The sequence below is a fragment of the Pteropus alecto genome, unplaced genomic scaffold (genome assembly GCF_000325575.1).
Source record: "Pteropus alecto unplaced genomic scaffold, ASM32557v1 scaffold146, whole genome shotgun sequence".
Lineage (NCBI taxonomy): Eukaryota > Metazoa > Chordata > Mammalia > Chiroptera > Pteropodidae > Pteropus > Pteropus alecto.
Genome location: NW_006442107.1, coordinates 4121281 through 4135286, shown reverse-complemented (window position 1 = coordinate 4135286; position 14006 = coordinate 4121281). Strand labels below are relative to the sequence as shown.

The 14006-nt window shown below is 39.9% G+C and overlaps 1 protein-coding gene and 1 pseudogene across 8 annotated transcripts in view; one reads left to right on the top strand and one right to left on the bottom strand.

The window, feature by feature from the left end:
* The window catches only part of DYM (dymeclin), a 261639-nt gene that overhangs the window by 10635 nt on the left and 236998 nt on the right, over positions 1-14006 (bottom strand). The window lies entirely within an intron of this gene.
* Positions 4907-5023, top strand: LOC112469419 (annotated as a pseudogene).

Here is a 14006-nt window from a genome sequence, read left to right as displayed (position 1 = left end):
TGGAATTATGTGTCTTTCTGCAGTGGGGCTCATCATTCTGAACAGGACCCAGAGAGCCAAGAGAGTGAGATCTCAGAAAATAAATGCATTACCACCAGATAAAATTCTAAGTAGAATATAAGCTCCATGAGGGCAGGGATTTTTTTCCCCTACTGATGTGCCTCTAGTGTTTAGAATATTGCCAGGGGCTTAAGAGATATTTGCTGTGAATGAATGAAGGAATAAATGAACAAAGGGGTAAAAATTATTTGTGGAAAAACTCAAAAGGGGAGGGGCAACTAAAAGAGTTTGGGAAACTGGGTCCTGCATACCAGTGGAGTTAGTGGAATAACTGCCCAGATTTATTTGGGACAAAATGAACCAAATTACGCTCATGTCACTTTGAGAAGCAACTGAGCTGATGTACCGAGATTTGGGGGACAATATCTCCAATCTAACAGATCAATTTACTTCTCAAACTGCCTGCTCTCCTGGCTTACCACTATTCTAACATTGTCATAGTTTTGCTTACCTAGGAAAAGTTGGCTCACAGAGAACAGATAATGTTAATAAAGACGGTTACTGCCATATTTTATACGTCAGTATATATCTAATTACGCAAAACGAAGCAAACTCATTAACGGGTATGGATTATAGATAGTCATGGTCTAGACTGATGCATAATATCTAAACTGAGACAAGTTCCATTTTTAATGAGTCCTTTACTTTCTACTCTTGTCAAGACTGCAATATGGCTTAAAAGGGAGACATATATGGCCTCAAAATGTAACAGTTAACTGTTAACGATTGTGTCTGTGATGATCTCTCTTTACACTATTATTTTGTTCAGAGTAATATGTGAACTAGGGGAACAGGAACTATGGATTTGGAGAACGATTCTGAATCATGTTTAGACAGATTCTGGCAAAACAAGGATCTTTGCCGTGTCTGAGATACACACGCTGGAAGTTAACATGTGGATGATGAAATGCAGAGGCTGTGGGGTCAAGGGCAGACAAGAGTCTTCTCTGGAACGCCCTGGCCCCAATAGGTGTGCAAGTGAGCAAAGGAGAAGCCAGGTGATTACATCAGGTGAGAACACAGCCTTTGCCAGATTATGTCAGAGAGAAAGAAAACTTCGACTAAGACAAATATGGAGATAAAAAGTTGTCTTTAATTTCTTAAGAGTTATCTTCTTTGAACATTTTTAGGATTTAAGTTATAAGCAAATGTGAGTTTTTCAAGACTTCAAGGGGCATTACCTGTTCTTAAAGTCACATCTTAATTATTCCTTAGCAAGAAGTTAAAACTTAGCTCTGATAACCAGTATTGCCATGCATCTATTATATAGGAGGATATTTTTCCTCTGTTTATGGAAAGGACAATCTATTCCAACTGTTATGTAAAAATCCTGTGGTTGCTAAGCCAATGACATTTTCTTCAATCTACTTTGAGAAAATCCTACTTAAATCCCACGATCCTAATGGCAAGCATTTTATAACCTGAAGTTCAGTCTTAGTACTGCCTATGGCTGTACTTCCCATTGATCCAAGCATTATCCATGAGTGGGCGAACCAAACCTGTGACTTCCTGTCACATGCAACAACAGTCCTGGCCCCGTGGTTAATTCATTGACAACGTGTGCTGTCAATGAATTAAAAGCACATAATGAGATTTGGTTACTTCCTCACGATCATTAGGACTAACAGAGAGAATTAGGACATCTAGAGGAAAGGGAACAGAAAAAGAATGCTCTAAATGAGTCCTAATAATACTATGTGCTTACGAGCAGAGTACGAAGTGGGTTTACCTTGAATTCCATTTAAGGACGGTCATGTTAGCGAAGTTCCAAAATCGTATAAATGTGAGATAGAGCATGCTAGTAGACAGGATGCTCCTGCTTCACAGGTCCAGGTCTAGGTCAGCTAGAAAAATCCGTATTACTTTCCTGAGCCTTAATTCTAAGACATCGTGGAATGACAGACTGTCAGTACTAGAAGGAATTGAACACCCCCACATATTCACTCCTACCCTTCTAAAAAGAAGGTACAAATGCACAAATAAAACCACAAAAAAGTCCTGCATAGTCATAAAGTACACCAAGTTAACCGGAATTCACATTAAATAATTAGTGAATAAGTTTGCTTTTTAAAGAAATTGTTCTAATATAGTGAAAATATATACATCATTTCCTTCTAAAACTCCTTCAAAGTCAGGCTTATTTTCTTTGGAAAAGTAGTTGATACTTTCTAAAAATTAAAAAAAAAAATGCTATTGATAATTTAGTTGTTTTTATCCCCTTAAAGTCAGTAAACATATTATTAAAAAAGTCAAAAACTTGATTTGGTGTTATGTATCACATTGTAAGATACTATCTTGGTGTGTTCTTTTGATTCGTAAAATAAATATCAATTGTGAAACATTCGATTGGTTCAAAACCTCAAGATAGGAGATAAGCAAGAATGCATCAGAAAGAACTAATCGAAGCAGCTTGTCTAATTTTTCTCAGGGAAAACATGAACAGGAAGAAGCAAAGACAGAGCAAAGTGGTGGCTGGGTAGGCCGCTGGGGCGGGGGTGGGGCGGTGGTGAGAAAAACACTAGCACTAGAGTGACGTGATTTGAGAACTAGGACCAAAAAAGAAAAATGATGAAGTGAAACCTACCCTACTACATATTAACCTATAAAGCTAAAATAATTGAATGGTATGATATCCCTCCCTCTAATTTGGACCATCACAGATGTATATAATTTGGAATTTATACCTGCTGTGTTGTAATCACAGCAGCACAACCAAAAGATCTGTCTAAAATACCTCGGCTAAGGAATATAGGATACGTTTTATTTTATAGTTCAAAAAAAGTGACTGAGACTTAAATTTTCAAAAGTTTTAATTTTGAAAATTTAAGATTTAAAAATTCCAAAATACACGAGTACACGAAAGAACCAAAGCCCACATTTCCTTTACGTACTCTGTTGCATGAAGGACACCATGGTCCCCCAGTCACCAGACTTCTTCCCCCTCCATCCTCACTCCATCTTAATCAACTGACCGATCTGTTACGTGGAAAACACTGTGGGGTATGGCGAGTATAAAGCAAAGTTCCTGTTCTCAAGGAGCTGAAAATCTAGTGAGGAGACAAAATATAAACGCACTAACTAAACATTTAAATAGCAATCCCATTGTTGAATACCAAGAAGAGCAATACAGAGAGTGAACTACTGGAGAGATTCCAGCAGGAAGAGGTCAATAAATCTGTCATTTCTGGGACAGTCTTCACGGAGGCAGCGGGATGTAGGCTGTAGGGAGGTAGAAAAGTGGTAAAGAGGACAAGCTAGGCAGGAATGAAGAGAAGGTTCGGGGCGGGAGGGAGGCAGAAGGCAGGCAAAGGAACATGGGAGTAGGCAGTGGGGGCTGGGTTCTAAAGGTGGACCAGGGCCCGAGTTTGAATTGTAATTTAATTGTACAATTTAATTTGAATTGTACTTTAATTTCCCTGGATTCTTTAGGCATTGGAGAGGAGACGGTGAAGGAGGTAAGAGAGGTACTAAAGTTTATTAAAACGACTTAGGTGGTAGAGATAATGGTGATGTGTGTGTGTGTGTGTGTGTGTGTGTGTGTGTGTGTGTGTGTGTGACATTTTCCCCAACAAACTACATCCATCCTCTTTCTCCATCCAAAAGTCATGTTAGAGAAATGAGACCACAGAATCACCTGGGTAGGCGCCTATTAGAAATGCAAATTCTTGGGCCCAAAATATCCTATGATTCAGGAAGGCAGAAGGGAAAGAATGACCACAGATAAAAAGAACTTCAGTTTTGGAGGAGCCATATGTGGGTGTAAAGGTTCTCGGGAATTGGGAAGGACAGACTGCAGACTTGCAAAGGCATCCCAGCACACTGCAGTCAGAAAGATTTAGACAGCGTCTAAGATACCTCTCTCATTTGGCATCTGGGGAAATTGAGGCCTACAATAACAATGATTTGTGATGTGATCACAAATCAAATATGATGACCTACATCTCAGATGGCATGCCACTGAAGGAGATATTCACAGGAAGCTAATGAATGTGAAGATATTAATATCTGTAAGTTGAAACAAAGATCAAATCTTCCATTTATAAAAGCCTATTCTTTACCATTCATGAATCCTGTACAAAAAGGCACAGGTTTTAAGTTTCATTCCTTAGTGTGTTAGAATTTTAAAAATTGGCCTGTCATGTCTAAAATGGAGTATTGTACTGGCCTGAGGGCAGGTTAGAAATTTAACTACACTAGTATAAATCGGTGTGATTTCAACTTTTTTTCATAATTTTCTTATGAAGGGAACATTTTACAACTTTATGAATAAGGGAAAACGCTGCAAGCGGGTTTAAAAGAGTGTGTTCAGAGGTGGCAAAGCAGTGATCCTAGCCAACGAGACCAGGGTACCACCGAAAAGTGAATCTCCCTGGATTCAAAGGCCTGCTCCTGAAGCCCCGGGCCTCTCCCGGGCCTCGCTCAGGTACTGGGTCAGGCAGGGTCACAGACCTGCACAATGATGTCAGAAACGGCAAGGCAAGGAAGCCGGGAGTCACGCTCGTTTCTGTTTTCTCTGCAGCAGTGGCTCTGTATGCTGCGGATATGGGCAGAGATTGTATAACTGCAAATGCTGGGAGCCACCATGTCCTATGTCATTCACAGTCTGAAAGCCAAGGCTGGGCCAGGCAGGACATTCTGACTCTTGTCCCTTTTCATTTTCCGGCTTAGACAAACTGGAGGTTGCAGAAGGCAGGCAGTTGGTACTTAATGCTCTTGATGGCAATGGTCATGCTTACGATTATTTGAAAATGAAATAAACACTGTGATAAGGAACCATAAACTTTAAGACTATGATGTATCTCTCCCATCGAGGCTTGAATGGTATAACAGAACAAAAACGGAGGGAGTTTACTGCCATGCCACCCTGAACGTGCCTGATCCCATTTGGTCTCGGAAGCTAAGCAGGGTCGGGCCTGGTTAGTACTTATGGGAGACCACCTAGAAAGATTGGATGCTGTAGGCGTTAAAAAAAAAAAAACAACAGAGGGAAAGTTCAGAATGTCTGAATTTTAGACCTGGCTCTGACACTAAGGAACTTGGACAAATAACAGTACCTCTTTGAGGGAACTTAAGTTACCTCACCTGTAAACCATTATGATGATGAGGCCTGCTCTGACTGTGATGGAGAACCGATGCTGAAGACTGGCTGCAATGCTCAGGGACTCAAGAGGGGCTGGGGGCCCAACGAGGGCCAGGCGGGGCTGCTGGCCAGTTTGGTCAGCACTTCGCCCTGCCTCGTCCAAGCAGAGGACCCTAAAAGAGCCTATCTCCTGCCCTGTGGCAAAGGTCACAGCCAAAGGAAAACTGGGAAATAGAGAGATTCCTTTCTCCATTTTGGTCTCCACCATATTTTTTTTTTTCCAAATCAATGTCCTAGGCAAGTAAAACATCTGTAGGTGAAGCATTTGAAGATCTACAGTCATTTCTAACACATGACAGTGGTTCAAGAGGAAGGAGTCCTGTATTTAATAACACTGGCTCTAATTCCAAATTTACATATTCCAATAAAAAAGATACTTTGCTTATCTCTTGATTTACTTTCAGGGACTAATCGTGGACAACTAAATCTGTTATACACTGCAAGCACGAAAATTAAATAAAACTGATATTTACCTTAAATATATCCACCAAACATTTTAAAAAGATATTTCTAAGGAAAACTCTAAACTTAAATAATCAACATATTATATTTTAGGATTTGGATATAGGAGACAAATAAATGAAACACTCTTTTATACTTGGGGTTTATTTAGAAAAAAGAATGTAGAACATATGTTTTATTTTTAAAAAATCAAAATTTGGGATAAATAAAACAAGGTGAAAACTATACACTTCCCTTAAAGAGAGCTATTGTATGCTCAGCATGAAAGGAATGACATCTGAGTTCTGGGGCTTTGAAAATACTGCTTTACTTTCAAAAGAAGCAGATTAAGGAAGAGAAAAGGTTGTGCTTAGTACAAGAGTAATTTATATTGTTGATACATCTTCCATGGTTTCTCCATTCTAGTGAACACACAAAACACCTTCTGATGAAGAAAGATGTGTTAAGATAAAACTTCTGATTAAGTCCCTCATGCAAGGTGACCTGTTGACCCACGTATCCTTCCTTTCTTTGTATTAATATTTACATTTTAATTATAACTGATGCTTTAACAAATATGGCATTTTAACACAATGGTGGATACGAAACAATGGTCTTCTTAGCGATCTGGCTGATAGGTGCGTATCATTTGCTGTGACTATACCAAGGACCCAACCAAATGGCTGACTCAGGCTGTTTTCCTGGCTGTTCTGGTGGTCAGGGCTGTAGCAATGCAACGTGGGGCACAGGTGGCTGCCACCCAGCGTTGTAATGTGAGGGTGACGAGCTGGGACCCCAAGTTGAAGGCTAACTCAGTACCACTGAAGGCCCAACGCTTCCCTCAACGTTCTATTAGGGAAAACTGCTCACATACACGAAAGCGGAGGGAACAGGATGCCTATCAACCAGCTACAAGTCATCATCTCAAGGTCATTCCTGTTTCACTTACCTCAAACTTCCTCCCTCTGAATTATTTTGGTGTCAATCCTAAACATTACATAATTTTATCCCTAAATATTAACCTGCAATATTATCAAACAGGTAAGAACTTTTTGCTCTACTTTTAAGATAACTCAATGAGAATAAATTTAAGTTATAGAGTTATTCTTTCAAAATATGGTCCCTGCCCTTAAATAATCTTAACAATTACATGGAGAGCTCGGATGAATGAAAAAAATTCACTAAACAGCAATTCTTCAATGTAACCTAGTGTTAGAAGATGTGATACTAATTGCTGGTACCTATTTAGATGGATTCTAGGATGTGCACAAATGGATCCATGTGGCCTCCTAGCTTCATGTGCTTCCTCTCCTTTACACGAACCATCAGCCACTGCCAAAACAAACTTCCCAAAGTCCTTTGCACACTCCAGGCGATTCCTACCTCCATGCCTTTTTCAAGATAGCTAAGATGTCTTTCCCCCGACATTGTCATTTCCTACAGAGTTGGTTCGAATGCTTCCCCTCCTCCAGAAAGTCTTTCATGGTCCTCTCCAGTGCTTGGAGCCTTCCTGCCTAGCCACTCACAGGCATTTGCCTGTACATTTCACAGAAGGTGCCTGGATTGGATATCGGTTTGTATATGGTTTTCAGTTGCTACTGGACATAAATGTGTTGAAGGCAGGCTCTATGAGCGTGCCACCTCCAGTTCCAGGCAAGGCTTTGCTGAGTGAGGAACGGTACCCCCTGCCAAAGCTATGGTGGCTTAGGAGAGAGACAGACTCTGTGGGCAAGGGCAGTCAGGAGAGGCTGACGAGATGGTGGGTCTGGGTAACCCTGAAGGAGAGAGGAGAGGTGGGAAAGCACGCTAGGCGGAGGGAATTATTCAGAAACCTGGCCAAGCAAGAGAAACATTTAAACTCCCCACGCACTGATCTCTCTGAGGAGCCCCTGGGTAGTGAGAGGTAGTAAGCAATGATAAAATCTAATCAGGGTACTCTGTGGCTTAAAAAAAATATATTTGATGGCTATCTAATGAAAACTAGTGTCATAGAAGATAGATATGAAAAAGAACCGAGACTCTGCACCAAGGTATTTATAACGTAGGCATGGAGATAAAACATCTACAAAAATAATAAGATAAGGTAGAAGTGATAATTATCATGCAAAGTATGCAAATAAATGTAATTTATGGGAGTCCAGGGAAGGGAGAAACTATTTCAAATGGGGGCATCAAGAAAGGCTTCAAGGAGGAGGTGGCAACTGGGTGGTCTGTAAACACTAGGTAGGATTCAGGCATGTGAATGTGGGAGGAGGGGCATTCGGGGCAGAGGAAATAACAGAAGAATAGGCATGGAGGCAGAGAAGCACAAGGGTACCCAGCGACCAGCTGGTGTGCAGGGTATCTGGAAAACAGGGAATAGATAAGGAGTGATGTGAAACAAAGCTTGACAGGCAGGTTTATGGACAGCTACCGAGCCTGACTCTGGAGCCACTAAGTGTCAGTGAACAGAGCAGTGACCAGGACCTGAGTGTGGTTTTGGAGGATTACTTGGAAAGCAATGCGATCCATCTGGACCAGGGTGGATGGGGAAGCCGGCCCTAGGAGAGGAAGAGCTGGGAAGCTAGTGCAGAGGTCCAGGCGACAGGAGATGAGAGCCTGAATCAAGAGATGGCAGTGGGAACAGAGGAGAGGATAAACAGAGGAGAGGTGGCAATGCCATTGGGGTGAAGAGGGAGGGAGGAAGACATGGCAGATCTTCATAACTGCCTCTACTCAGAAAGGGAAATCAGGGCTCCAAAGTGACAGATCCAGAAATAAATCCAAGAGTCTCCTCTGTTGATGGTTATATGTTTTGAGTCCAATGACCTTTGTTACTTTTGTTTGTCACTAGAAACAAAGGAGCAGACAAATAAGATTCTGTTTCCATTCTCAGTCTGGCTCCATTCTAATGATTCTTTATCTTTGTGATATGGTTTCTTCTAGCCTGTTTGCCTCTGGGAAAGGGTCTTTGTGCAACTGACTTCACAATGTCTTTCCACTCAATTCAGCAGTAGCTGCTGACACAAGCCCCCAGTCCTGATAGCCTCACAGCCCGGATTAGGCAAGCTGTCTGGAAGAATTATCGAAATGCTGATTCTCTTGTTTCTATCTTCAAAAGTCAGGAAAGGGGGGACATAGAGCCTGGGAGAAAGTCCTAATAGCTATTCCTGAAGGGAGATGTTTTACTTAGTTTTGTCCATTTCAATTTTGGCTCATCAGCCTGTATTAGAGAGTGATAACAATGGCTTAGGGACAAGGACAGACTGGCCATCAGTGGTCAATGATCAACTTTCTGATCAGAGTCTAGGAAGTGCACCCTTATCTAGCTCAAGTTCAGGATCTGCTGATGAATGAATGCCCTGCCCAGGCCCCAGGCCCTGACTCTGGGATCTCCAAGGCCTCTGTTGCACAGTGACGGACAGTTCTCTTGCCACAATGTGAAGTCAGGAAACTGCCTCCCACATGTTCGGAGAAAAACATCAAGCCCTTAAGATCCTAGGGATGAAAGTGAAAATGGATTAAATTCAAATCAAGGTGGTTCACAGGAACACCAAGGTGTTTCCCATGCACAGAACACACATGTCTGGTCATGCTGTTTGCCAGGTGTCCCCCTACTCCCCTTGAATTATAGGGAAAGGAGACAGGAGTGCTTGGGACACACTAAGGTTAAGGGGTCCAGCTTAGAAAAACTGATTCTAGTGAGAAGGAGGGACCCATCCTCTATATAAAGTTTAGAAAAACTCAGTCCCCTTCAGAAATGTACATGCAAATTTCATTCCTGGGTTCCTCCATCAGATTTCCTTTTCATGTCTGGAAATCAGGGATGGGGACAGAGTGGGTGATAGGAAGGAGATCCTAATAAACTTGGAAAGTGACAAAATTCCCAGGTAGGAGTATGTGGAATATCCTGCCATCATCAGGCCTCTTCACCTCTTACTTCCCCTTTCCCCAGTACAGCAAAGTCTAGGTTTAACCGGAATCCTACTGATTGGAACTTTGACTAAAGCACACTTATTTTTAGGACAAGAGCACAAGTATATATTCAGTAAGTTAAGAAAAACCACAACAAACTTCCAAGGAAGCCTGCCACTTGGATTATTATGTGCTCGGCACGATTTCCTACATCTTACACAGGCTTGTACAAAGAAAACTCAGATTAGAAAGATGATGGAAATGCAAGACTGAATTATTCACAAAAGATAAGTAATGTGTTCCTTACCGAAGCCTAAAGAATTTTCCTCTTACTGTAAAAAACTTAGGGAATAAATTATTTTGAAGTTGCAGTTTGTAAGTAAGTGAATATACAGACAAAACTAAAGATATATGTCAATGAAAGATACTGTATGACAGAGCCAAGTTTAGAGCGGTTTAGGGCTGTCTCTGACTCAGAGGAGCTTCCTGTCTAGGGGACGGCCACAACTGTATGACACAATTAGAATTCTAATAGCTGGGCTAAGCAAGTGGTGGGGAAAGGCTTTGCTGAGGAGGTGATAATTTTTAAGTCCTGAGAGAATGGGGTGAGTTTTGGTAAGGAAGAAGCACTTTAGACATTGGGGAAAAATACGAAGTCATGCATGCAAAAACAATGGTACCAACTTCATCGTTAGAAGGGAGATAGTAAAACTAATCACTCCTCAAAGGACTAGGTTTTTTATTTTTTACTTATGACAGTTTATAATTAATAAGCCTATATAGAACCCTATCATAAAACCATATATACATTATAAAAATTTTTATCAGAACTGCAATGCCTAGAAAAGTAGCATTTTTAGGCAGATTCCAGGTGGAAATATAAATTCTGATTTCAAAATGGAATGTTTCGTGAATCTATTTACTGGTCAATAAAAATTAACTTGTGAGATTTCAATTATTTTAAACTACTCTTTTAAGCCTATTTCCCCAAAAGTCATTTACCACTTATACAGAAAATGCTTTTAAAAATAAACATGCAAAAATTTATACCAAATACATAATTCTGAAACTAGATTAATTTTTGTGATGCTCTACAAGAGCAAACTCTATGATTTCATATTTCCTAAAGAAATTGTTAACAGTAAGAAATGTCACATTCGCTTTCTGAGGGCCACTCTGAATTTTCACCTATAATCTATTTGATTAAATCCTACTTGAAATAAAAATAATGCAAAACTCTATTAGGCTAATGCAAGGGAACTTTTAGCCTCTGTGCTTACATGTAGAGAGGCTAACATGTACTTGAGAGCACCAGTAAGAGTGTATCAAGTTCTATTAATAAACCTTCTGGGACACCTTGTTCCAAATGTACATTTTTCCTTTTTAGACTTGCAAATCTCCAGTTGAAATAAATCTAGTTTTAATTTTTTCCACATTCAAAATGATAGTTTCTCTCTTTATTTTCAAATACTGTTTGCAATTCAACCCCTTTGGCTGTTTATTATATATCTAGTGTTAATCTGCAGTCATAACAAAATAGTGACTCTTAACACAGATGCTCAATCCCTATGGGTTTCTAAGCTATAAACAAATTATTTTCTCAAACTTTTTACCTACATGTAGGATTTAAAGCAGCTACATTTTTATTTCAGAACTATTAAACTGTTTAAAGTATACTTAAGTTACTTTTTAGCTAATTCATTGCTAGATCAGAGAGAACTCAAAAATACAAATTGCCTGAAAGTGCTCACAAATAAACCACAAGCTTTGGCTCTGGGGTTCTTTGCATAGCACATCACTGAAATACCCACAGAAGGCTTGGGTCTTTATTTTAGAGAAAGAAGGGGTATAATCTATTTTCCAAATTCCATTTGCTTTAAAACTATTAACTCCTAAGTCTATAATAACCTCTAACTCATACTGCCCAGGGTATCTTTTTCTTTCCTTGTCTCTCTTTTACTGTAGTAAAAACCAAAACCTGAAATTTATCATCTTAACCAATTTTAAGAGTACAATTCAGTAGCGATACCTCCATTCACGACGTTGTGAAACAGATCTCAAGAACTTTTTCATCTCTCAAAACTGAAACCTTGTACCCATTAAACAACAACTCTTGCCCATGTATCCCAACCCCTGGCAACCACCATTCTGTTTCTATGAATCTGACTACTTTAGATATCTCATATAAATGGAATCATTCGTCTTTTTGTGACTGGCTTATTTCACTCAGCATAATGACCTCCAGGTTCATCCATTCTGCAGCACGGGACAAGATTTCCTTCCTTTTTAAGACTGAATAATATTCCATTGTATGTGTGCACCGCATTTTGTTTATCCATTCATCCATCCACCTTTCGGCTACTGTGAATGGTGCTGCTACAAACAAGGGTGCGCAAATCTCTCTTTGAGACCCTGCTTTCGATTCTTTTGAAAGTAGAAGTGAAATTGCTGGATCAAAAGGTAATTCTATTTTTGTTTTTTGAGAAAACTCCCAACTGTTTTCCACAGTGGTTGCACCATTTTAGAACCCTAGTAACAGTGCACAAGGGTTCCCATTTCTCCATATCCTCACCAACTCTAAAACAAACAAAAAACTAGCACTCATAATGAGTGTACTCATAATTTTAATTAAAAACTAAAACATTTCTACTATATGCCTCAAGTAAAATAAAGTATACTAGTCGCTGAAGAAAAACTTTCAAACTGATTTAAAAAAATTATTAGTTCCATAAATATAACTGTTAAACATTCTGATATCTATATTCCTCTAGTCCATTTTTTGGGGGAGTGGGTGGGCATAGATCACATGTAAGAATAGGAAAAAGAGATAAAATGTTTTGATTTTTATATGCAAATGGAACAGAGAGAAGAATATTACATATTGATAAAAATATCTTTTCCTTCCTTGAAATCCCTTTAACATTTCTATCACTTATGTACTTTAGTCATTTTTTAAATAAAGGGATTCCTCATTTTTTAGCCTTTTTTATCGTGAAATATAACAAATACACAGAAAAGTTTCCAAAGACAAATATATGACAACTTAGTTAGCATAATAAGGCAGTCACGTCATTATGCTAACTAATAACCACCACCTCCCCGGAATCCCCGGTACCACTATCCGGACTTTCACGGCGATCACTTCCTTGCTTTTCATATACTTTGACCACCTACATTTGCATCGCTTAACACTATAGCTGAGCTTTGACTTTCCTCGAACTTCGCATTAGAATTATACAGCATACGCCCTTTTGTATTTGGATTCTTTCATTTAGCATTGTGCTTGTCAGATTCACACACGTGGGTTTGCAGTGGTTCACTCTTTTGTGCAGCCATCCAGTACTCTACTGTCTGAATACACTACAATTTTAAAATTACGTCTACTGCTGATGGACACTGGGTTGTGTCCAGGGTTTGACTACTATTATGAACGATGATGCTAGGAACATTCTCATAAGTGTCTCCTGGCACGCAGGGCACGCACGTCTGTTAGGTGTATGCCTAGGAGTGGAACAGAGTGTGTATTTGTTCAACTTTAGAAGATAGGCCAAACTTTTCTTCTGTTTTTAGATTTAGATTTGTCTTTTTTTTTTTTAAGGTGTTCAGTAACCACATCGCGCCTTGTCTATTGATTTTCTTATCCCCCCTATTAAATCCTCACAGGAAACTGTTAAAGTTTCCTTGGTGGCCATCACACTTGCAACTTGGCCATCACGGCTTTCTGAACTGTGGTCAGGCTCATACCTTCCCATCACATCACAATGAAGAAACATGCTGTGTGTGACTATTGTATTCAGGGTGCCAGGATGAGTGGTGGAGATATAAAAAGGCAGATGACAGATCCTTTACATCAGGTATTATAACTGAGTTGGAAAAAAGGGCACAGAGATCAGAAGGTGAGTCTTGACACAGGCAGTATGCACAAAGCAGCAAATAATTGGTGTAGATAATGAGCATTATGGAAGCAGAGTGGAGGAAGGGGTAGGCTGATGTGAGAAAAATCTCAGGGGGCAGATCTGATCTTGGCTGGGCCTTGAGGGAAACACAGGATGAAACGTGCAAAGGCCAGGGCTGGGATGGTGCATGCTACGTTTAGAGAATAAGGAAAGATGAGTATTATCCTGAAACAATGATCCACGCCACGATCAAGTGCACAGGGGTGGAAGCTGTCTCAAATGGCCAGTTAAAGAGTAAATTTGCAGCCAAATAAGATATATAATACAAAAAAAATAAATAAATAAAAATAAAGTCTGTCAGTTAAAAAAGTTTTTTGCTCACAAATGTACATTCAAATATAACTCCAAAATTCTTATGATATTAGAACACTGAGCCCATGACACCGAGCCCGAGAATGTGATTCCTCCAAGGCCCACGTAGATCTGTGATGTTACTGTTACAGGCCACACATACTCTGAAAGTGGCCCTGTAGTAAAGACATTCTGTTGGTCATAAAGAGGGCAAGTCAGGGAAA